The following is a 24,891-nucleotide window of genomic DNA, read 5'->3' on the forward strand; positions in this document are numbered from 1 at the left end:
AGTTTGTGAGTGTCAGCTTCCTGAACACATTGACAATAAGAGCAAAAAGAAAACGATCAAGAAACTATAAGCAGAAGGTTCCTCCTTGTCACAGCATTTCAAGAATAAAAAGAAAAAGATTAACTAAAATTAGCCACAATGTTAAACCCTAAAGCAGAAAGCTTTAAATAAGGCAAATGGTCTAAACGCAGAGCTTCAGGCAACTTTATCAACTTCATGTTATACATCATAGCAAGCAAATTAATTATTCCCAGATGTTGGGATGAAGAATGCTGCTGAATTGTTTTGCTTCTCCAACTTTTCAGTATAAACACACACTCACAGGGTTACATTCCCTTTTTTGGCTCCCAACATGCAAGTAATTATACACTGTGCAGGATAATGTTGGATGAGCTCTCCTTTGAATACCAAGCAAGTTCTGGGTTCTGTCAGCCTTTTGGATACCATGTCCACAAACATTTTTTTCTGACAGTCTTTAGTAACAACTTGTAAACAAATTGTTTCTAGTTAAAAAAAATATTCAGCAGCAGTACAATCTCATTTATAAATTATTCCAAACTCCTTTAGAGCGGGAGGGGGATAAATTCACCTTAAATATAGTGCAGCTCCTTTCTGCATCAAGAACAATTTTTCTACAATCCTTGTGAGCAGGGGTCATAATTCATAATAGTTTTTATATTTTTACATTCCTTATGTTTTTGCCAACATGTAAATAAAGAGAAGAAAAAAGCAGGTTATGAATCAACTGTGAATTGAGAATGTGTTTAGGATTAAACACAGATTCTACGACCATGGCCAGAATGAAGAGAGTAAAGGGTCATATTTTCTACTCCAGCTCCAAAGTTTCATAGGACAAATTTCTGCTGTCAGGTGAGTCATGGAGGGATTTTTTGGGGGGCTACCTGGGGCCTTCACACTTCTTGGAATAAACAAACCTGATGAATTTGTCCTGGGTCTTCATATAATGAGGCACAGGTGTGTGTGTAAAATATGGAAGTGGGGAGATAAAGACAACACAGGGAAAACCTTAGAAATGGTTAAAGAAAAAAAACCACATTTTTTGCAGAAGAGAGAAGTTCTGTAGTTCTGCCAACTGCAACACAAATGACAGGAAAAGTTCAAGGAAAGTTGATATCTAAAAAGAAATAAATAAAAGGAAATTCAATGAGAAACAATATTCAGGTCAGGTCAAAGCCTAGAGAAAAATGCTCATTCAGAAGTGGGCTGCCATCCTGCTTTTTCTGAAGTGAACAGCTGCTGGGTATTGAAACCAGCCCTCACAGTTGGGTGCCTGCCACCATGGCAACACTCTGGTGTCTGAGCTGGAGTGGCCAAGGCACAATGGGGTGGTTCCATGGCCCAGAAGCACTCTGGCTACAGATTAGGTAGGTTGTGTGTGTGTTTTTTTCCTTTGTGTATATCTGGGGGACTTTGATTCCTGGGTTTGTGTTAGGCTATTGGAAACTTTTCTAACCTATCATAAGCCCTGACCTAAGCGGCAAATTTTCATGCAAATAGCAGCATGGAAAGGAAGCACTGAAGTGTTCAACAGGCAAATAATGTATTTCCAGTCTCTTTTAAATGATTTCTTACAAATCTCTAGCAGGTTCTGGGCATTTGTACCTGGTCCCTTGGATTGTACCTTTAGGATGTTTTTTAAAATAATGCTTAGCTTGCTTTTTGTATTTGTAGTTTATAATAACACATGATCCTAAAAGGAAAAGCTATCATAATCTTGTAAACTGAAAAAGTTCGCTAATAAAGACTTTGATATTAAAAATATAGCCTATAGCTTATATATTATATATGCAGAGCTCCAATAATTAGCACATTCAACTGTTGAATTCACCATCATGGTTTCATTAGTATTGCAAGCTAAAAATTTTATCTACTAGTTAAGTATAAAGAAAATTCCAAAATAATAACCTCATAATGTAGCATAGTAAGTGATAGCATAGACTTTAGAGCCAAACTGCTTGAGTTCCAATCCTGCCATTTATTAGCTGTGTAATTTTGGGCAAGTTACTTAAACTGTCTATGACTTTATTTCCCCTGTATAGAATGATGACAAGAGTAATACCTTCCTAGTAAAGATGATTGGGAGTATTAAGTGAATTAAGATTTGTAAAGTGCTTAAAATAGTGTTTGGTTAGTATCATGTAAGTGCTTAAAAATAAATAAGTAAATAAATAAATAATTTAAAATTGTTTTTTAAATAATTTAAATCTTTTTTGATAGTGAGAAATGCTACCTTTGGAATTCAGGACAGCACAGCATATTTCTATATCTATATTCCCACTCAGAAAATGTTAAACTTCTTATTTACACCTAAGACTTGTAACTCACTTGGAGTCATGCAAGGCTCCTTGAATTGATAAAGCAGTTTGTTTGTGAATTTAGCCAATTTGTAAGTGAGCAAGGGGGAGGGCTTTGAGAAATATATACTAGATCTTCTGATTAATTTAGATCTCTTCAAATGCTTAAGTGTTCATTACAAGCACAAAGCACAGTGCTTGCTAAACTGAGCAAGCATAAGATGCCACCCCATGCTGAGATACCCATCGCTGTACTCTCCTAGCAGTAGCCAAGCAGTCTCAGCCTCCTAGAGATGGAAAGCCCAGCAATTTTTCACCTCCGTAACAGGTTGGGTTGTATCATTTCTACCATGGCTTGTTCAAGGGCTTTCCATTTCATCCTAGATCTCCACTGGTACTGAAGAGCCCACTCATGTGCTCAGATGCACAATTTTCATGGTGTCCATTCATATAAGGCCATGCCATTTCTTACAAAATGTGGAGATGCATTATCTTCTGTTGTGGGGCTGCCTGAAACTGGCTCTGCTACACAATCCTGTTCTTCTGTTTACATGTCACTAGTGGAGTATGTGAAGACATTTTGTGGTTAGGTGTCAATGGTTGCAAAATGCTTTCACAAATCTTGTTAGGATATTTGGGTGCATTCCAAACAAATATGCTATTCCACTACGCAGAGGATCTATAACTTTTTGGAATCCAGTCTATCTGGAGCTAAGAGGTTAACATTTTAGCCATTGTTTTCAAATTGAGTCACATATGTTCAGTTCTAAGAACAAGGATTAGAAGTCATTCTGGGACCTCAAAGAAAATCAACATCTATTTCAGTTTGCAAAATGGCAAAATTCTATTTGTATACAATGAGGGTGTTTCCCCCTTTACAATTATTCAAAATAGAGTCATGTAAGCAAGGAAAGGTGAGTATATCTAAGCATAGGGCTGAGTGCTGAAAGGACAAAGACTGAAATTAGCAGGTCACCTCAGAGTTTAACATATATCCTGTTTTCTAAGAAAACAAATGTACTATCAGATCCAGTAAAACTTTCTGTGGAAAATATTTTGGATGCCAGAAGCAAAATTAGAGAAAGGCAGTATTCCATAGTTAAAGGAAACAGAAGCTGCCACCTAGAAGAAACTCAGACCCACTGAAGCTATAATAGTTTGAGAAGACACAGAATTGAGCAAATTGACTTTACTGTTCCAGGAGGTTTAAATAGAAATCTTTAAAAAGCTGTCTCCTTTTTCTACATTTTACTCCAAGGATTGAAAAGGCCTTAAACAAGAATGTTGGCTCTAGTATTTAGCTATACTTAAAGCAGACGGGAAATTAGGAGGTGTACCTGGGCTTCAGTTTCACTTTGGACACTTGTCAATGTCTGAAAGGTTACTTTCCCTTTTTGAGATATTAATAACCATGGTGGCAGCAGCAGCAGCTATTGGCAGTAATAGCAGTAGAATTAGTGATAGAAGCAGAACAGCAATGATACAAACAGCCATGGTAGTAGCAGCAGTAGTACTAGTAGCAATAGCAGTAGTAGCAGTAAAAGTAGTAATAGCAGCAGGAGCAGCAGCAGCAGGAGCAACAGTAGCAGCAGCAGCAGCAATAGTAGCAAAGGAGCGATAGTTGTAGCCATAGTAGCACAAATAGCAGCAGTTTGCATTTATTGAGCAGTCTATCCTCAGACACTTGAATAGGAACTATATAAAGACTGTTCCATTTAAACCCATGATGACCTTTCAGAGTACGTGTTAATACCCACATTTAACTACCGAGGAAGCAGGACCAGAGAGGTTATGTAATTTGTTCACTTAGTTAGAAAGTGGAAAATCTGGATTTTGAATCTGGATTGATTGGATTACAGAGCCTTGCACTGCTTTTGGGAAACAGATGTGGTATCAAGCAGGGTTCCTCAAACATGAATGTACTTATAGGAATCATGTACAGACCTTATAAAAATGGAGATTCTGATGCAATTGGTCTGGTGGGATGCCCAAGACCCTGCATTTCTCACAAGCTCCTAGGTGGTGCTACTGGTCCAAGCACACTTTGACCAGCAAAGGGATAGTGGAAAGAAAGTATGCTTTCCAGTCACAATCTCTGACCTCAGTTTACTCATCTGTAGAAGAAAGGGGTGTAATAAGATAATTTTAAAGGTACATTCCAGGCCTAAAATCCTAGTATGCAGGGTGTAATAAGGTATTAAGAAACCAGATCACACAGGAATGACTGTTAGCCGCATGAATTTTTAAACTGGTTTCAGTTGAGATGCTGGCTGTGATTTATGTATCTTCCTGAAGCATCACTGACAGGTGGGGATCAGCCACCCTCACTCAAATTACATTATTGTTAAGCTTTAGGCTGAACTAAAATCTTACTGAAAGAGTTCAAAGCACTTCTTTCCATAAGCATCTTTAAAGATTATGAATGTAAAAATAGTTTCTTATGAGAAGCTTAGATGGCAGGATTTTTCTTTTTAATAACAGAGATGAGAAGTCTCCAAAACCATAATGGTAGCACAATCCATAAATATATGTTAATGCCTCATTTTAAAGTCTCACAGAAATTGAGGTTTTCTGAGTTAACAAAATAGACTTCATCACAGATGGTCTGAATGATAAAAGGAACCAGCACACTAGTGTAGCAAGACTAAAAACACTGCTCTTAGCTGAGCATGCTGAAAGCCTTTAAGGAAATCTTTCTACATATAGCGTTGTTAAGTGCTGAAGTAAAAATGGTGTTGATTGGCAAGGGCACTTCAAATGCTTTAGGCAAAGCTCAGGGCCATAGGTGTACAATTTTACAAAAATTATTTCCAATTAAAATAATATTCAGACACATTTTCTCATCATCTTATGCCTAACACAAGACAATGACACCAAGGGAAGTAGTTTTTGCTCTCTTCCAAGAGCTACAGTCCAGATCACTAAGAGAGATGCCATGAGTTTCTGTTTTTTTTTTTTTTTTTTGAACTCAAACAAGGGCAGGGGTTGGAGTAGAGCATAGTCAAGAGTCTATGAGTCTCTGAAAAAGGATTTCCTAATGGTGAGGAGTGTTAGAAATTGGGATTGGAATCCTTTGACAGGGCTTTAGAAATCACATAAAAACACACATCCATTCAGAATGGCCTAAATATATTTGTCTGAAGGAATCTAGTCACAAAATATTTGCTGTCACAATATGCTTTTTACGGTCTGCAAGGGTGGCCCATATTTATTTAGCCAACTCTCAATTATCTATGGAGTGACAGTCAAACTTTTTGAGACATGGAAATACTTTTTTATAAATAATTTCTTATGAAGAACCCCAAAATGTGAAATAGATTAAAAACAGAGCTACTCCATTTAAACTTTGGGAAGAAGATTCCCCTTAGACTCCAATGTAGACAACATGGGTTGTGTTCCAGCCATTAATTGCTGCTTAACACACCACCCCAGAACTTAGTGGCTAAAAACAACACTTTATTATCTCTCTTGGTCCTGTTGGTTGACTAGGCCTAGCCAGGAAGTTCCTGCTTGGGGTCTTTCATGCAGTAACAGTCATGATGCCATCTGAAGGCTTTGTTGGGCTGGATGTCCAAGATGGCCTCTTCATTCCCTTGTCCAGCACTTCAGGTATCCTTGGATTCTTTCTGTCTCCATGTGGCATCTCATTCTCCAGGGCCTTTTAGTGTGGTTTGTGATTCTCACAGCATGGTGATTTCTGGGTAGTCACATTTCTTACACAGCAGCTGTCTTCTAAGAGACAGGAATTGAAACTGCAAGCCCAATTCATGGCTATGCACAGAACCTGTACACCACAACTTCCATTGTATTCTATTTTCAAAGAAAGCATGGGGCCTTCCAGGTTCAAGGGGGTGGAGAAATAGCCACCTCTTGATGGAAGGTAGCAATGCCACATTACAGAAGAACATGTGGGATGGGAGATATTGTTGCAGCCATGCTTGGAAAATGCCATCTGCCACAGTTGAAAAGCACTATGGTAATAAGGATCTGAAATAGTGCGGAGAATCAAAATTTACAAACAATCATAGGGTCTTCTTAAAAATCCCTTCCTTATTAGAGATTTTAATTATAATCATGTACGAAATTAAAAGTAGTGTTTGGTTTTATTTATTTTCTCTATTAGCAGAGATATTAATGTTATATCCTATTAGGCAAAATGTTATGAGCTGCTATTTATTGGGGGAAGGGAGGCAATGTGAAAAAGGGAAACAGGGACATCAATGGTGTTGAAACACAGCCAGTCCTCCTGCTCCCTATTTTCTATATCACAGAACACGACTGGTACAGACACAGTGTGACCCCAGAACATTCAGGTTAGAGAGACAGATAGAAGGAAAGCTGCTGCAACATGTAACCATTCCTGCCAATCAGTAAAGCAGGCAGCTGGCATTTTGCAGAGCATTTTGAAAGAAAGCAAAGCCTTCTGTAGAAAACAACCAGCAAAAACTTAAAGACTGTACTTTGAAGAACCATAAACAAAACCTATAAACCTGCCATTGGAACTAAAGTCCTGGGCTGGGCACAGTGGCTCATCCCTGTAATCCCCACACTTTGGGAGTCTGAGGCAGGAGGATCCCTTCAGGCCAAGAGTTCAAGACCAGCCTGGGCAATACAGCAGGACCCTGTCTCTTTTTATAAAAGAGAAAAATTAAAAAGAACTGAAGGCCTCAAAAAGAGAAGTGGAATACTAGCACAGAGAGCTGAGACAAGAGGATTTCCAAAACCTACAAGAACAAGAACAGTTCTTAGGCCATACTAATTAGGGGCTTTCTCTAGTTCCTTAGTCAGTAAGAAAAGGACAAAGACTGCGGAAAACACAATAAATAATATATTAAATACAAAACACCCTTTACTACATTTAACTGTATATGAGAAAATATTTAAGTATTAAATTCTGGTTTCAGAAAGAAGACTTAGTTGTTCTCAACAAATCCATTGCTTGTCTTCATAAATTCCAAAATTAAAAGACTCTAAAATTTCATAGGTACCTGAGCTGAATGCACACTCACTATTATGGTCAAGATTCTTGTGCCCAGAATGGACAAAATCCTTCAGAATTCTTCCTTCCCAAGTTTTATTTATGTCTGGATGTGCCACGTTACGTTACCGTATCCATGAGGATGATGGAAAAGGAGTCCAGAATAGTCTGAGACTTAGTTTTGGCTCTATGAATTACCCTCTGTAGCTCCAGCTGGAAGAACTAGTTTGAACATATCTGAAGGCCAAGTATGGATTAGAGAAGCAGGTTTAATATTTTTTCTTACCAAGGGAAATTAGCTACTGGAAATTGCTCAAATTATTACTGTCACATTCTTCTGCTACCAGGGTAACATTTTCAGAGAATGGTTCTCAAAGAGATGAAGTCTGATCAGTCTTGATGAGATTACTTTGTAAGGATGTCCTTATTCTAAGATTTTAAAAACAACTATGGGCATGAAATATCACGGATGATTGTAGATTTGTGTGTATGGGGAACAGGAAGGTTGGTGAGGGGGGAATCAGTTGTCAGAGTGAAGAAGGAAGAAGGAAGGAAGAAGGAAGAAGGGAAAAATAATCCCTATGAGTACTTTTTTTTTTAAGTTTCTTGTTTGTAGAAGTTTTACACATAAAACTTATTTTTTGGATCTGATACTGCTCTTCTACAACCACAGTTTATTGCTACATGGTTCTTTGTGACCGGTCAGTCTTCTGCTGCCTCTCCAGTCTCATTTTTCTCATGAAACTCCACATCACCAAGCCACACTGAAGGTATATGGAATGACATTCATGTTTTTGAATACGCCATACTCTTTCACAACTCTGTGTCTTTGCGCCTTGAATACCTTTTCTTTCTTTGGCCATCAAGCAAATATCAATGCTACTCATAAGATTACTTAAAAGTAATCTACTTTTAAGAGTTGACTCAAATATTACCTCCACTATGACGCCTTTCTTTACCTTGAAACTTATCCCTACCCCTTACCAGCGACAATTGACCAATCCCTCTTTTGTAATTCCTTCTATTTTTAGCATATTTCTATAGTGATATTACCACATTTCATTGCTTTTTTTTTTTTTTTTTTTTAAGAGATGAGATCTTGTTCTGTCACCCAGGCTAGAATGCTGGAGTCCAGTGGTACAATCATAGCTCCACCACCACACCCAGCTAATTTTTAAAAATTTTCTAGAGATGAGGTTTCAATACGTTGCCCAGGCTTGTCTCAAACTCTTGGTCTCAAGTGACCCTCCCACAGCAGCCTCCGGGAGTGTTGGGATTATAGGCACGAGCCACTGCACTCACTTACCTCGCACTTCTTTTTATTTAAGTATCTGCTTCCCCCTACCAAGTAGCAAGCATCCTCAGAGCAGCTACATGGATTCTTTTAAAGATCTGGGACTTCAGCTTTTCATTCAATTTTGTAATAGTTCTCAGCTTCTTCCAATAAATTCCACTTTTGTGCTCAAGTTAGCTGAAGTCACTTTCTATTATACATAACCACAGAACCCTGTTACAGTAATTTCCTGAAACTGAACCAATTGTTTGAGTGGAAGGGACTCAGGAAGCTCAGAGCACAAAAAAAGGAGACCATAAGAGTTAGAAACTGGCAATGTTTGTCCAGCACTTTTCAGAGGAGAGTGTGCTCAGCTTCTGGGAACTCACTCAGTCTGGCAACTGAAGAAGTATTCTCTCTTGTGGGTCAAGGATAATTCTACATACCTCATCATGGCCTGGACGATATTCTTAAGACCATTCTCCACTTTTTTCTCTGACTCCATGTTTCCCTCCCAACCTTACAATCATAAATTCAATTCTCCGGGTATTATGAGATCAGGAAAGAAGCAGCTTTAGTAATTGGAAAGAAGTATCCTCCATTTTAAGTGAATAACATCTGTAAGTGAATAACATTATACAGCAACTTCTTGACAGTTTGGACAGCAGCTCAAGTCAGTTGTCTCAGTCTGAAAAGAGTTAGGGCCCTAGCAATGGTGAGTTTCTCAGTCTGCAAGACTGGCCTGAGGTGACCTCACCAAGGTGGTGCCCTCACCAAGATGGTGCCACCCTTTGGGGTTTACCAGGAATGCCACAGTTTGTCCAGATTATACTATTCTTCCCTGCCATGCCTCATTTCACCACAATACTCATAAAACCTTAGCGGTGAATAAGTCTTCAAGGTCCACATTCCTTGCTATATGAGGGTTAGACAGTAAGTTAAACTTAATTCCAATCATTACCTAAAATTAGAAAGTTGAGTGAGCAAGGTTTAGTTTTACCTTGATATGATAAAAGGTTTTAAGAAAATTGATGATGTAAGGCAGTTCTCTCCTCTGTTTTTTTATTTTCTGTGACAATACAAGAACAGTGTTGGCACGAGCAACACAGACCCATGTGCATTTCCTGACTCCATCTCTGTAACCCACCCCTCCCTTTTCTCTTAAAAAGCACATGGAAATGCAAACGTGTGACTGTGATATTATTGTGATAACTTTAAATCTTTTGGGATTTATTGTTAAAAGTCAATCACTTGCAAACTTTGATACTTCTACTATGATTGGTATGAAGTTGCTTGCAACATATCAGTGTGTCCTGTTGAGACCTGCAGATGTAAATATTGAAGGAAGAATGTTTCAGCTAATTATTACGTAAGTTGTTTATAAGAATTTTCTGGTGTTTGTAGAATTAACCTACCAATTTCACTCTTTCTTGTCAGCTTCAGTAGGAGGAACAGAAACCCAATCTGGTAGTACTGAGAACTTGAATTGGAGTCCATACTGGAAACCAATAAATCACTTCCATTATCTAGAAGTTGTTTATTTGTCTTGATCCTTTCTCGTAGATTTGGGCTGACCTTTCTAATCAGATTAAATAAACAAGGTTTTGCTGAATATTAAAACACTGGAGAAAGCCCAAGTCAATTGACAGTGATGCCCTTTTTATTCTAAGATTACTGATTTAGATTCCTCAACTCCACAGAACTCGATCCCTGGCTGCAGGTTGAATACTATGGATGCCAGGGAATACCTTCCTTAGGCCACCTGGGGACTTATTTAGTACTTGACTTATAATTTTTTTTATTATTATTATACTTTAAGTTTTAGGATACATGTGCACAATGTGCAGGTTTGTTACATATGTATACATGTGCCATGTTGGTGTGCTGCACCCATTAACTCATCATTTAGCATTAGGTATACCTCCTAATGCTATCTCTCCCCGCTTCCCCCAACCCCACAACAGGCCCCACTGTGTAATGTTCCCCTTTCTGTATCCATGTGTTCTCATTGTTCAATTCCCACCTGTGAGTGAGAACATGTGGTGTTTGGTTTTTTGTCCTTGCGATAGTTTGCTGAGAATGATGGTTTCCAGCTTCATCCATGTCCCTACAAAGGACATGAACTCATCCTTTTTTATGGCTGCATAGTATTCCATGGTGTATATGTGCCACATTTTCTTAATCCAGTCTATCATTGTTGGACATTTGGGTTGGTTCCAAGTCTTTGCCATTGTGAATAGTGCCACAATAAACATACATGTGCATGTGTCTTTATAGCAGCATGATTTATAATTCTTTGGGTATATACCCAGTAATGGGACAGATGGCTCAAATCGTATTTCTAGTTCTAGATCCCTGAGGAATCGCCACACTGACTTCCACAATGGTTGAACTAGTTTACAGTCCCACCAACAGTGTAAAAGTGTTCCTATTTCTCCGCATCCTCTCCAGCACCTGTTGTTTCCTGACTTTTTAATGATCGCCATTCTAACTGGTGTGAGATGGTATCTCATTGTGGTTTTGATTTGCATTTCTCTGATGGCCAGTGATGATGAGCATTTTTTCATGTGTCTGTTGGCTGCATAAATGTCTTCTTCTGAGAAGTGTCTGTTCATACCCTTCGCCCATTTTTTGATGGGGTTGTTTGTTTTTTTCTTGTAAATTTGTTGGAGTTCATTGTAGATTCTGGTTATTAGCCCTTTGTCAGATGAGTAGGTTGCAAAAATTTTCTCCCATTCTGTAGGTTGCCTGTTAACTCTGGTGGTGGTTTCTTTTGCTGTGAAGAAGTTCTTTAATTTAATTAGATCCCATTTGTCAATTTTGGCTTTTGTTGCCATTGCTTTTGGTGTTTTAGACGTGAAGTCCTTGCCCATGCCTATGTCCTGAATGGTATTGCCTGGGTTTTCTTCTAGAGTTTTTATGGTTTTAGGTCTAACATGTAAGTCTTTAATCCATCTTGAATTAATTTTTGTATAATGTGTAAGGAAAGGATCCAGTTTCAGCTTTCTACATATGGCTGGCCGGTTTTCCAAGCACCATTTATTAAATAGGGAATCCTTTCCCCATGTTTTGTTTTTGTCAGGTTTGTCAAAGATCAGATAGTTGTAGATATGCAGCATTATTTCTGAGGGCTCTGTTCTGTTCCATTGGTCTATATCTCTGTTTTGGTACCAGTACCATGCTGTTTTGGTTACTGTAGCCTTATAGTATAGTTTGAAGTCAGGTAGCGTGATGCCTCCAGCTTTGTTCTTTTGGCTTAGGATTGACTTGGCAATGCGGGCTCTTATCTGGTTCCATATGAACTTTAAAGTAGTTTTTTCCAATTCTGTGAGGAAAGTCACTGGTAGCTTGATGGAGATGGCATTGAATCTATAAATTACCTTGGGCAGTATGGCCATTTTCATGATATTGATTCTTCTTACCCATGAGCATGGAATGTTCTTCCATTTGTTTGTATCCTCTTTTATTTCACTGAGCAATGGTTTCTAGTTCTCCTTGAAGAGGTCCTTCACATCCCTTGTAAGTTGGATTCCCAGGTATTTTATTCTCTTTGAAGCAATTGTGAATGGGAGTTCACTCATGATTTGGCTCTCTGTCTGTTATTGGTGTACAGAAATTATAACAAACTGTCTCTCAGACCACAGTGCAATCAAACTAGAACTCAGGATTAAGAAATTCACTCAAAACCGCTCAACTACATGGAAACTGAACAACCTGCTCCTGAATGACTACTGGGTACATAATGAAATGAAGGCAGAAATAAAGATGTTCTTTGAAACCAATGAGAACAAAGACACAACATACCAGAATCTCTGGGACGCATTCAAAGCAGTGTGTAGAGGGAAATTTATAGCACTAAATGCCCACAAGAGAAAGCAGGAAAGACCTAAAATTGACACCCTAACATCACAATTAGAAGAACCAGAGAAGCAAGAGCAAACACATTCAAAAGCTAGCAGAAGGCAAGAAATAACTAAGATCAGAGCAGAACTGAAGGAAATAGAGACACAAAAAACCCTTCAAAAAATCAATGAATCCAGGAGCTGGTTTTTTGAAAAGATCAACAAAATTGATAGACTGCTAGCAAGACTAATAAAGAAGAAAAGAGAGAAGAATCAAATAGATGCAATAACAAATGATAAAGGGGATATCACCACCGATTCCCACAGAAATACAAACTACCATCAGAGAATACTATAAACACCTCTACGCAAATAAACTAGAAAATCTAGAAGAAATGCATAAATTCCTGGACACATACACCCTTCCAAGACTAAACCAGGAAGAAGTTGAATCTCTGAATAGACCGATAACAGGCTCTGAAATTGAGGCAATAATTAATAGCTTACCAACCAAAAAAAGTCCACAACCAGATGGATTCACAGCCGAATTCTACCAGAAGTACAAGGAGGAGCTGGTACCATTCCTTCTGAAACTATTCCAATCAATAGAAAAAGAGGGAATCCTCCCTAACTCATTTTATGAGGCCAGCATCATCCTGATACCAAAGCCTGGCAGAGACACAACGACAAAAGAGAACTTTAGACCAATATGCTTGATGCTTGATGAACATTGATGCAAAAATCCTCAATAAAATACTGGCCAACTGAATCCAGCAACACATCAAAAAGCTTATCCACCATGATCAAGTGGGCTTCATCCCTGGGATGCAAGGCTGGTTCAACATACAAAAATCAATAAACATAATCCAGCATATAAACAGAACCAAAGACAAAAACCACATGATTATCTCAATAGATGCAGAAAAGGCCTTTGACAAAATTCAACAACACTTCATGCTAAAAACTCTCAATAAATTAGGTATTGATGGGAAGTATCTCAAAATAATAAGAGCTATCTATGACAAACCCACAGCCAGTATCATACAGAATGGACAAAAACTGGAAGCATTCCCTTTGAAAACTGGCACAAGACAGGGATGCCCTCTCTCACCACTCCCATTCAACATAGTGCTGGAATTTCTGGCCAGGGCAATCAGGCAGGAGAAGGAAATAAAGGGCATTCAATTAGGAAAAGAGGAAGCCAAATTGTCCCTGTTTGCAGATGACATGATTGTATATCTAGAAAACTCCATCGTCTCAGCCCAAAATCTCCTTAAGCTGATAAGCAACTTCAGCAAAGTCTCAGGACGTATAATTTTTGTCTCTAGAATGATAGACCTATCTGTGTAGAACTTACAGAAGCAGGTGATACTTAATTAAAGGTCACAATGAAATGTTTTTTAGGCCAATATCACACAGAATACATGTGAGTTAGGCCCTAAAGTTTGGAGTAGTATGCTGTGATTATTTATACCTTGCACTGATGGTTTTGGTACTGCATGTTCTTTTTTAAAACACAGTCATGAGTCTGCCTCCTGTATGCAAGGAATTACCTAGAAACAGGGCAATGAATTAAAGATGGCACAGCTCTCTTTGCTTAACGTTTCCCATTTTTCAGGGGTTTGTTTTGCAACTTTGATATTATTAATCTACACAACCTTTTACTTTTCATTCAGAATTTATATCAGAATCAAGCTAATAAATTAAAGATGAGTTAGTTCATTGTTGGGTGGTTTAATGTAGACCTAGTATGTTAATCCTGATGTGCTTGTTACTAGGGTTTTAAATTATTATTATTATTATTATATTTGCCTCGTAGCTGTGGTTAGGCAGCAGCAATAAATCAGAACAAAGGAATGAAGGTATTGGGGCTTTAGGGGAAACATGTATTAGAAAAAATTGGTTTGGGACTATGGGCTTTATTGCATTAAGATGGATTTTAGAGATACAGCGGTAAGAGAATGTAGACAAATACACTGTATAAATAATTTGAGAAATAGTAAGTCTGTACAGGCCCCAAGTAACCCTGTAAGCTACCATCAACAGGACTTCATAACTCCTGTTCAGATAGACCAAACAGGTACACTCTACTTAAACAAATAGCCAGGAGAAATGGGCACATGGCTAACGCTAGGGAAAGTGGGAGGAAGAGATAAAGCTCTTTAACATAGCCCAAAGGATTGGAATAAAAGAAGTCAGTGTAGGAGTCTGACAAGGCATCTTCTGTGAATAGGGCTTTATAGCCACTCCAGGCACTGATATTGCAAACACAGGCTAAGACAACCAAAAGCTGGGAGCCTTACAGTGCAACATACCAGTGCCCGAGAATATAGTTCTCTGCAGTAGGGAATTCGTTTTGGCAGCCTGAATGTGGAGGAGACAGGAAGAAGCATTCAAATAAGGCTGAGCATATAAATAAATGACATGGTGTGAAAGATGAAGTTGATGGGAACAAGTTTGGACCATTCCAGGGACCCAAGGAAGTACAAGGATGCCAGAAAGTACAGAAAGAATAGAAACAGCAAAAGGGACCTTTCTTAGTAGCCGAAATGGTACCTGAACTGAGAAAGTCATATGTTCTGGAACAGATTTTATTCTCAACTAAAGCATAAAAGTTCTGTAGATAGGAAGAAACAGTTTTTTTTGAAGCCTTGAACTTGCTTTTGTTGGTCAGATATGTCTGCTTTGTCCCTAGTTCTTTCATCTAAGTTGATCCAGTTACACATCACTGTGCAGGGAGCAGACCCTGTCCTCATTCTTATCTTTGATGTTCCCTAGGCTCACTTCCTATTTGTTCACTTGACTAGCTATTCTCTGGCCCTGCTTCCCATCCCCTGGACTCTGCTTGAGGCTTCGAGCCCCTGTACTCTACCTTACTGACCTTTCCCTTATCCTTTTTTATTTACTGTCCCTTAGCTTCCCGAACCAGGTGTATTTGACAGGACATGACTGCTAGACCACTGGTGGTTATCTCCAAGATAGTAGTAATCATGATAATGACCATGCTGTCCCATACAGCCTGGCTATATATTGTCATTTTAAAAAGAATGTATTTCTTTGGCATCATGGATTTGCAGTAGCTGAGAACCCTAATGCAGGTAGAGGTAAACATCTTTTCAATCCCCTTCCTTCCCATCTTGATCAAATAATACATGGACTGTGACTTCAAGAAATTTACAAATAAGTATGAATGATTAAATATAGATATTAAAAGTTCATAACAGAAGTAAAGAATTGTTTTCAAAAACAGTAGAAGAAAAATCACAAGCCAGCACATGATTACGTGGGTAAATGCATGGGTACTAATTGGACAAAAATTCAAAAGGAGAGAAAGACCACTTCCAGCTAGCAAGGTCAGGGGCACTTTTCAGGCTTATTAATTAGTCAGGGAAAGTTGAAGGTTTGCACTTGAGCTTTTGTGGGGTCTCCAGGGTTCTAGTTCAGAAAAGGAAAAGAAAGACAAGGTATTTTACAGCTCGACTACTAATGAGCAGCTGACAAGAAAGGACATGGACAGATAAATCTCACTGTTTACAGTGAACTTGTACTGCAACCTTTTTTATATCTTCCTGTGAAGAAATGCGTATCACCACAATCTTGAACCACAATCTTGAGGCATCTAAAATTTGACATTGCTTTTCTCGAGAAAGCCTGTGAAATGTGAACTGACAGAAAAATTCTGTCTGCAGGTCAGTGTATGCAGCCTAAGAAGTTTGTGCTCTTCAAACAGCCTGAAGCTAAAACCAGGCTATTTTCACTCTTTGATTAAATGCCAGCTAAATTCATTTGAATACTGCACTGTCAGTATTTTATTTATTTGTCCTGATGCCACATTTCCTCTCCCAAATCTCTCTTGCATAAATGATTTACTATTTGTTCCTAAGGCTGAAGATTTTATGCCTTGTCTCTTTTTTCTGATAAGAGGATATTGCAGCAGCTTTCCTTTTGTGCTGCTGATGGTTTTTATTTTAATTCAAAGTTCAGCACGGTAACTAGCTTAGTAAAGCACAGAAAACCAAGAGGTTTGGTCCTTGAAATAACTAAGACAGTAAATCTTCACTGGCCTATTATCACATAAAACCTTGTTGAATTTGTTTCCCTAAAAAGTCAGTTAGCAAAGTGTGGTTCTTAAAATAGGTTTTACATTTTCTTAACTCTCCAAACTAAGCATATTTAAGTATAGGACACTTAAGGTCCTTAAGATTAAGTTAAGAAAAAATACTTTTATAATGGAAACCCACAAATTTTATAGGATTTTTTTCTTTAAAAGAAAATGGGAGCTATTCTTTGTGGGTGTACCCTTATTAGGTCTTCAGAATACGTCTTGACATAGGAAGCTAAAGTGCTCTACATTTAGGAAAAGGATTATGTGATTTTTTTAAATTTAGTTTTTTAACGGTGGCACTTGAGATATTAATTTACATTAAGAAAATTATATTCCATAGTTCTTTGTGGTGGTGGTCACTAGACTAAGCTAAAAGATTTAAAATTAAAACAAAAATCAGCCAACAAATATAGAAAATTAATTCATCAGGTCAGTACTGAACTACTGTTCCAACTCAAGACACAAGTCAATAGAAAGTCTATTCCATATTAAAGTTTGCAAGCACAGCAGAGACATAACCCCTGGAAGCTTTTCTGTCTCTAACCTTTCCTCACTTGAGATGTGGGGATTAAATTGGCGATAGAATCCCACATTACTCTCAGAATGATTAACCAGTTTCCTGAATTGCCATTATTCTTTCCAAATTTCTAGGCTGTAGACCTCTGGAAGCAACAAGTACTCCATGATTAGGAAAACTGATGAGAAATAAAGAAGAACAAACTTAGTTCTTGGGTGTCAGTGGGTCGGTGCAACTGATTGCATTCCATGCCAAAAGAGAAAATGGCAGAAGATCCTATGTAAATAAATTTCTCCAGATTTCACTAGTTATATTTCAACTCAGAAACATTGGTTAAATAGAACACAATTTAGGTCTATATAGTGTTTCTTCTTTCTCAGAAAATTGTAGCATAATTCACAATTAAAATAGAAGGCACACTTTACTACATCTTTCTCAAAAATGGACAGATTAAACCAATGAAAATAAATGAAGACATAGAGAATTTGAATACAGTTCAAAAACTAAATCTCATATATATATATAAAACTTTATAGCCAATAAACAGAAAGTATATAGTTTTTTCAAATATCTATAGAACTTTTATAAAAACTGATCATATATTAAGCTACAAAGACAATCTCAATAAAATTCTCAAAGTTGAAACCATGTAATACATTCTCTGACCGTACTGCAATTAAAACGCACACACGCACACATACACACACATGCTCCCAAGTCCAACCATTTGAAAAATTTAAAAACAGCCTTCAAATTTCCCCATGGATTAAAAAGAAAGAAAAATGATGAGATCATTGAATATTGGAAATGAGTGACTATGGCATCTTTACATATAAGAAATCAGAGAATCAGAGGAACGTGACCTGAAAATCTGCCATTGCAAGCTCTGAAGATACAGCAAGAGGACCATGAGCCAAGAAATGCACCAGCCTCTAGAAGCTTGGAAAAACTCTCAACTTACAGCTAACAAGAAAATGGAGACCCTAGACATACAAATGCAAGGAACTGGATTCTACCAACAACCTGGGTGAGCACAAAATGTATTCTCCCCTAGAGCCTCCAAAAAGGAACACATCCTTGCAGACACTTTGATTTTAACTCAGTGAGACCCATGTTGAACTTCTTTTTTTGTGTGGTTTTTGCCATAAAAAGCATTACTTTTTTTAAAAATTATTATACTTTAAGTTTTGGGATACGTGTGCAGAACACGCAGGTTTGTTACATAGGTATACACGTGCCATGGTGGTTAGCTGCACCTATCAACCTGTCATCTACATTAAGTATTTCTTCTAATGTTATGCCTCCACTAGCCCCCACCCCTGACAGGGCCTGGTGTGTGATGTTCCCCTCCCTGTGCCCATGTGTTCTCATTGTTCAACTCCCACTTATGAGTGAGAACATGCAGTGTTTGGTTTTCTGTTCCTATGTTAGTTTGCCAAGAATGATGGTTTCCAGCTTCATCCATGTCCCTGCAAAGGACATGAACTCTTCCCTTTTTATGGCTGCATAGTATTCCATGGTGTACATGTGCCACATTTCCTTTATCCAGTCTATCACTGATGGGCATTTGGGTTGGTTCCAAGTCTTTGCTATTGTGAACAGTGCTGCAATAAACATACATGTCCATGTGTCTTTACAGTAGAATGATTTATAATCCTTTGGGTATATACCCAGTAATGGGATTGCTGGGTTAAATGGTATTTCTGGTTCTAGATCCTTGAGGAATCACCACACTGTCTTCCACAATGGTTGAACTAATAACATTCCTACCAACAGTGTAAAAAGCATTCCTACTTCTCCACCTCCTCTCCAGCATCTGCTGTTTCCTGACTTTTTAACGATTGCCATTTTAAGTGGCATGAGATGGTATCTCATTGTGATATTGATTTGCATTTCTCTAATGACCAGAGATGATGAGCTTTTTTTTCATATATTTGTTGGCTGCATAAATGTCTTCTTTTGAGAAGTGTCTGTTCATATTCTTCGCTCATTTTTGATGGTTTTTTTTTTCTTGTAAATTTGTTTAAGTTCCTTGTAGATTCTGGATATTAGCCCTTTGTCAGATAGATAGATCGCAAAAATTTTCTCCCATTCTGTAGCTTGCCTGTTCACCCTCATGATAGTTTCTTTTGCTGTGCAGAAGCTCTTTAATTAGATCCCATTTGTCAATTTTGGCTTTTGTTGCCATTGCTTCTGGTGTTTTAGTCATGAAGTCTGTGCCTATGGACTATGTCCTGAATGGTACTGCCTAGGTTTTCTTCTAGCATTTTCATGGTTTTAGGTCTTATGTTTCAGTCTTTAATCCATCTTGAGTTAACTTCTGTATTAACTCAAGGAGTCCAGTTTCAGTTTTCTGCATATGGCTAGCCATTTTTCCCAACACCATTTATTAACTAGTGAATCCTTTCCCAATTGCTTATGTCAGGTTTGTCAAAGATCAGATGGTTGTAGATGTGTGGCATTATTTCTGAGGTCTCTGTTCTGTTTCATTGGTCTATATCTCTGTTTTGGTACCAGTACCATGCTGCTTTGGTTACCGCAGCTTTGTAGTATAGTTTGAAGTCAGGTAGTGTGATGCCTCCAGCTTTGTTCTTTTTGCTTAGGATTGTCTTGGCTATATGAGCTCTTTTTTGGTTCCATGTGAAATTTAAAGTAGTTTTTTTTTCTAATTCTGTGAAGAAAGTCATTGGTAGTTTGATGGGGAGAGCATTGAATCTATAAGTTACTTTGGGCAGTATGGTCATTTTCATGATATTGATTTTCCCTATCCATGAGCATGGAATGTTTTTTCATATGTTTGTGTCCTCTCTTATTTCCTTGAGCAGTGGTTTGTTCTTCTTGAAGAGGTCCTTCACATCCCTTGTAAGTTGTATTCCTAGCTATTTTATTCTCTTTGGAGCAATTGTGAATGGTTCACTCATGATTTGACTGTTTGTCTATTATTGATGTATAGGAATGCTTGTGATTTTTGCACGTTGATTTTGTATCCTGAGACTTTGCTGAAGTTGCTTATCAGCTTAAGGAGATTTGGGGCCGAGATGATGTTTTTTCTTTGTTTGTTTGTTTGTTTCTGAGACAGAGTCACTCTGTTGCCCAGGCTGGAGTGCAATGGTGGGATCTCGGCTCACCGCAAGCTCCGCCTCCTGGGTTCACGCTGTTCTTCTGCCTCAGCCTCCTGAGTAGCTGAGACTACAGGTGCCCGCCACCACACCCAGCTAATTTTTTTGTATTTTTAGTAGAGACAGGGTTTCACTGTGTTAGCCAGGATGGTCTCGATTCCTGACCTCATGATCTGCCTGCCTCAGCCTCCCAAAGTGCTGGGATTACAGGCATGAGCCACCACGCCCTGCCGATGATGGGGTTTTCTAAATATACAATCATGTCGTCTGCAAACAGAGACAATATGACTTCCTCACTTCCTATTTGAATACTTTTATTTCTTTCTCTTGCCTGATTGTCCTGGCCAGAACTTCCAATACTATGTTGAATAGGAGTGTTGAGAGAGGGCATCCTTGTCTTGTGCAGGTTTTCAAAGGGAATGCTTCCAGCTTTTGCCCATTCAATATGATACTGGCTGTGGGTTTGTCATAAATAGCTCTTATTATTTTGAGATACGTTCCATCAATACCTAGTTTATTGAGAGTTTTTAGCATGAATGGGATGTTGAATTTTATTGAAGGCCTTTTCTGCATCTATTGAGATAATCATGCAGCTATTGTCATTGGTTCTACTTATGTGATGGATTACGTTTATTAATTTGTGCATGTTGAATGAGCCTTGCATCCCCGGGATGAAGCCAACTTGATCTTGGTGGATAAGCTTTTTGATGTGCTGCTGGATTTGGTTTGCCAGTATTTTACTGAGGATTTTCGTATGGATGGTCATCAGGGATATTGGCCTGAAATTTTCTTTTTTTGTTGTGTCTCTTCCAGGTTTTGGTATCAGGATGATGTTGGCCTCATAAAATGAGTTAGGGAGGAGTCCCTCCTTTTCTATTGTTTGGAATAGTTTCAGAAGGAATGGTACCAACTCTTCTTTGTACCTCTGGTAGAATTTGGCTGTGAATCTATCTGGTCCTCGGCTTTTTTTGGTTAGTAGGCTATTAATTATTGCCTCAATTTCAGAACTTGTTATTGGTCTATTCAGGCATTCAATTTCTTCCTTGTTTAGTCTTGGGAGGGTGTATGTGTCCAGGAATGTATCAATATCTTCTAGATTTTTGGTTTATTTGTGTAGAGGTATTCATAGCATTCTCTGATGGTAGTTTGTATTTCTGTGGGATCAGTGGTGATATCCCCTTTATCATTTTTTATTGTGTCTATTTGATTCTTCTCTCTTTTCTTCTTTATTTGTCTGGCTAGTGGTCCATCTATTTTGTTGATCTCTTCAAAAAACCAGCTCCTGGATTCATTGATTTTTTTAAGGGTTTTTCATGTCTCTATCTCCTTCAATTCTGCTCTGATCTTTGTATTTCTTGTCTTCTGCTATCTTTCGAATTTGTTTGCTCTTGGTTCTCTAGTTCTTTTAATTGTGATGTTAGGGTGTTGATTTTAGATCTTTCCCGCTTTCTCTGGCAGGCATTTAGTGCTATAAATTTCTCTCTAAACACTGCTTTGGCTGTGTCCCAGAGATTCTGGTACATTGTGTCTTTCTTCCTATTGGTTCAAATAACTTATTTATTTATGCCTTAATTTCATTATTTACCCGGTAGTCATTCAAGAGCAGGTTGTTCAGTTTCCATGTAGTTGTGCAGTTTTGAGTGACTTTCTTAATCCTGAGTTCTAATTTGAATGCACTGTGCTCTGAGAGACTGTTTGTTATGATTTCTGTTCTTTTGCATTTGCTGAGGAGTGTATTACTTCCAGTTATGTGGTCAATTTTAGAATAAGTGTGATGTGGTGCTGAGAAGAATGTATATTCTGTTGATTTGGGATGGAGAGTTCTATAGATGTCTATTAGGTCCACTTGGTCCAGAGCTGAGTTCAAGTCCTGAATATCCTTGTTAATTTTCTGTCTCGTTGATCTAATATTGACAGTGAGGTGTTAAAGTCTCCCACCATTATTGTGTGAGAGTCTAAGACTCTTTGTAGGTCTCTAAGAACTTGCTTTATGAATCTGGATGCCACTGTATTGGATGCATATATATTTAGGATAGTTAGCTCTTCTTGTTGCATTGATCCCTTTACGATTATGTAATGCCCTTGTCTCTTTTGATCTTTGTTGGTTTAAAGTCTGTTCTATCAGAGATTAGGATTGCAATCCCTGCTTTTTTTTTTTCTTTCGATTTGCTTGGTAAATATTCCTCCGTCCCCTTATTTTGAGCCTATGTGTGTCCTTGCATGTGAGATGGGTCTACTGAATACAGCATGGTAATGGGTCTTGACTCCTTATCCAATTTGCCAGTCTGTGTCTCTTAATTGGGGCATTTATCCTGTTTACATTTAAGGTTAATATTGTTATGTGTGAATTTGACCCTGTCGTTATGATGATAGCTGGTAATTTTGCCCACTAGTTGATGCAGTTACTTCATAGTGTTGATGATCTTTACAATTTGGTGTGTTTTTGCAGTGGCTGGGACCGGTTTCTCTTTTCCATATTTAGTGCTTCCTTCAGGAGCTCTTGTAAGGCAGGCCTGATGGTGACAAAATCTCTCAGCATTTGCTTGTCTGTAAAGGATTTCATTTCTCCTTCGCTTACGAAGCTTAGTTTGGCTGGATATGAAATTCTGGGTTGAAAATTTTTTTAAGAATGTTGAATATTGGCCCCCACTCTCTTCTGGCTTGTAGGGTTTCTGCTGAGAGATCTGCTGTTAGTCTGATGGGCTTCCCTTTGTGGGTAACCCGACCTTTCTCTCTGGCTGCCCTAAACCTTTTTTCCTTTATTTCAACCTTCATGAATCTGACAATTATGTGTCTCAGGGTTGCTCTTCTTGAGGAGTATCTTTGCGGTGTTCTCTGTATTTCCTGAATTTGAATGTTGGTCTGCCTTGCTCGGTTGGGGAAGTTCTCCTGGATAATATCCTGAAGAGCATTTTCCAACTTGACTCTATTCTCCCCGTCACTTTCAGGTACACCAGTCAGACGTAGGTTTGGTCTTTTCACATAGTCCCATATTTCTTGGAGGCTTTGTTTGTTTCTTTTCATTCTTTTTTCTCTACTCTTGGTTTCACACTTTATTTCATTAAGTTGATCTTCAAACTCTGATATCCTTTCTTCCACTTGATTGATTTGGCTATTGGTACTTGTGTATGCTTCACAAAGTTCTCAAGCTGTGTTTTTCAGCTCCATCAGGTCATTTATGTTCTTCTCTAGACTGGTTATTCAGTTGCAATTCCTCTAACCTTTTCTCAAGGTTCGTAGCTTCCTTGCATTGGGTTAGAACATGCTTCTTTAGCTTGGAGGAATTTATTACCCACCTTCTGAAGCCTAAGTCTGTCAATTAGTCGAACTTATTATCTGTCCAGTTTTGTCCCCTTGCTGGTGAGGAGTTGTGATCCTTTGGAGGAGAATAGGTATTCTGGTTTTTGGAATTTTCAGCCTTTTTGCACTGGTTTCTCCCCATCTTCGTGGATTTATCTACCTTTGGTCTTTGATGTTGGTGACCTTCGGATGAGGTTTCTGAGTGAACGTCCTTTTTGTTGATGTTGATGCTATTCCTTTCTGTTTGTTAGTTTTCCTTCTAACAGGCAGGCCCCTCCTCTGCAGGTCTGCTGGAGCTTGCTGGAGGGCTACTCCAGACCCTGATTGCCTGGGTATCACTAGCGGAGGCTGCAGAACAGCAAAGATTGCTGCCTGTTCTTCCTCTGGAAGGTTTGTCCCAGAGGGACACCCACCAGATGCTAGCCAGAGCTCTCCTGTATGAGGTGTCTGTCAACCCCTCTGGGAGGTGCCTCCCAGTAATGAGGCACAGGGTTCAGGGACCCACTTGAGGTGGCAGTCTGTCCCTTAGCAGAGCTCAAGTGCTGTGCTGGGAGATCGTCAGCTCTCTTCAGAGCTGGCAGGCAGGAATGTTTAACTCTGCTGAAGCTGCGCCCACAGCCACCCCTTCCCCAATGTGCTCTGTCCCAGGGAGTTTTATCTATAAGCCGCTGACTGGGGCTGCTGACTTTCTTTCAGAGATGCCCTGCCCAGCGAGTAGGAATCTACAGAGGCAGTCTGGTTACAGTGGCTTTGCCAACAGGCAGTGGGCTCTGCCCAGCTGGAACTTCCCCGCAGCTTTGTTTCCACTGTGAGAAGAAAACTGCCTATTCAAGCCTCAGTAATGGCAGACAGCCCTCCCTACATCAAGCACGAGTGTCCCTGGTCAACTTCAGACTGCTGTGCTGACAGCAAGAATTTCAAGCCAGTGGATCTTAGCTTGCTGGGCTCCATGGGGTGGGGATCCACTAAGTAGACCACTTGGCTCCCTGGCTTCAGTCCCCTTCCAGGGGAGTGAACAGTTCTGTCTTGCTGGCATTCCAGGTGCCACTGGGGTATGAAAAAAACTCCTGCAGCTAGCTCAGTGTCTGCCCAAATGTCTGCCCAGTTTTGTGCTTGAAACCCAGGGCCCTGGTGGAGTAGGCACCCAAGGGAATCTCCTGGTCTGTGAGTGGCAAAGACCATGGGAAAAGTGTAGTATCTGGCCGGAGTGCACCATTCCTCATGGCACAGTCCCTCATGACTTCCCTTGCCTAAGGGAAGGAGTTTCCTGACCCCTTGTGCTTCCTGGGTGAGACGATGCCCCACCCTGCTTTGGCTTGCCCTCCATGGGCTGCACCCACTGTCTAACCAGTCCCAGTGAGATGAGCCGGGTACCTCAGCTGGAAATGCAGATATCACCTGCCTTCTGCATTGATCTCACTTGGAGCTGCAGACCGGAGTTG

General features: G+C 39.1%; 1 long non-coding RNA gene across 1 annotated transcript in view; it reads left to right on the plus strand.

Moving 5' to 3' along the window:
- The first annotated feature begins 1,244 nt into the window (after positions 1 to 1,244).
- The window catches only part of LOC129030157 (uncharacterized), a 44,728-nt gene continuing 21,081 nt past the window's right edge, over positions 1,245 to 24,891 (plus strand). Inside the window, exon 1 of the long non-coding RNA XR_008500570.2 lies at positions 1,245 to 1,385. This is a non-coding gene — a long non-coding RNA (uncharacterized LOC129030157). The remainder of the gene's footprint in view (positions 1,386 to 24,891) is intronic.

This window comes from Pongo pygmaeus, chromosome 12, assembly GCF_028885625.2.
Source record: "Pongo pygmaeus isolate AG05252 chromosome 12, NHGRI_mPonPyg2-v2.0_pri, whole genome shotgun sequence".
NCBI lineage: Eukaryota > Metazoa > Chordata > Mammalia > Primates > Hominidae > Pongo > Pongo pygmaeus.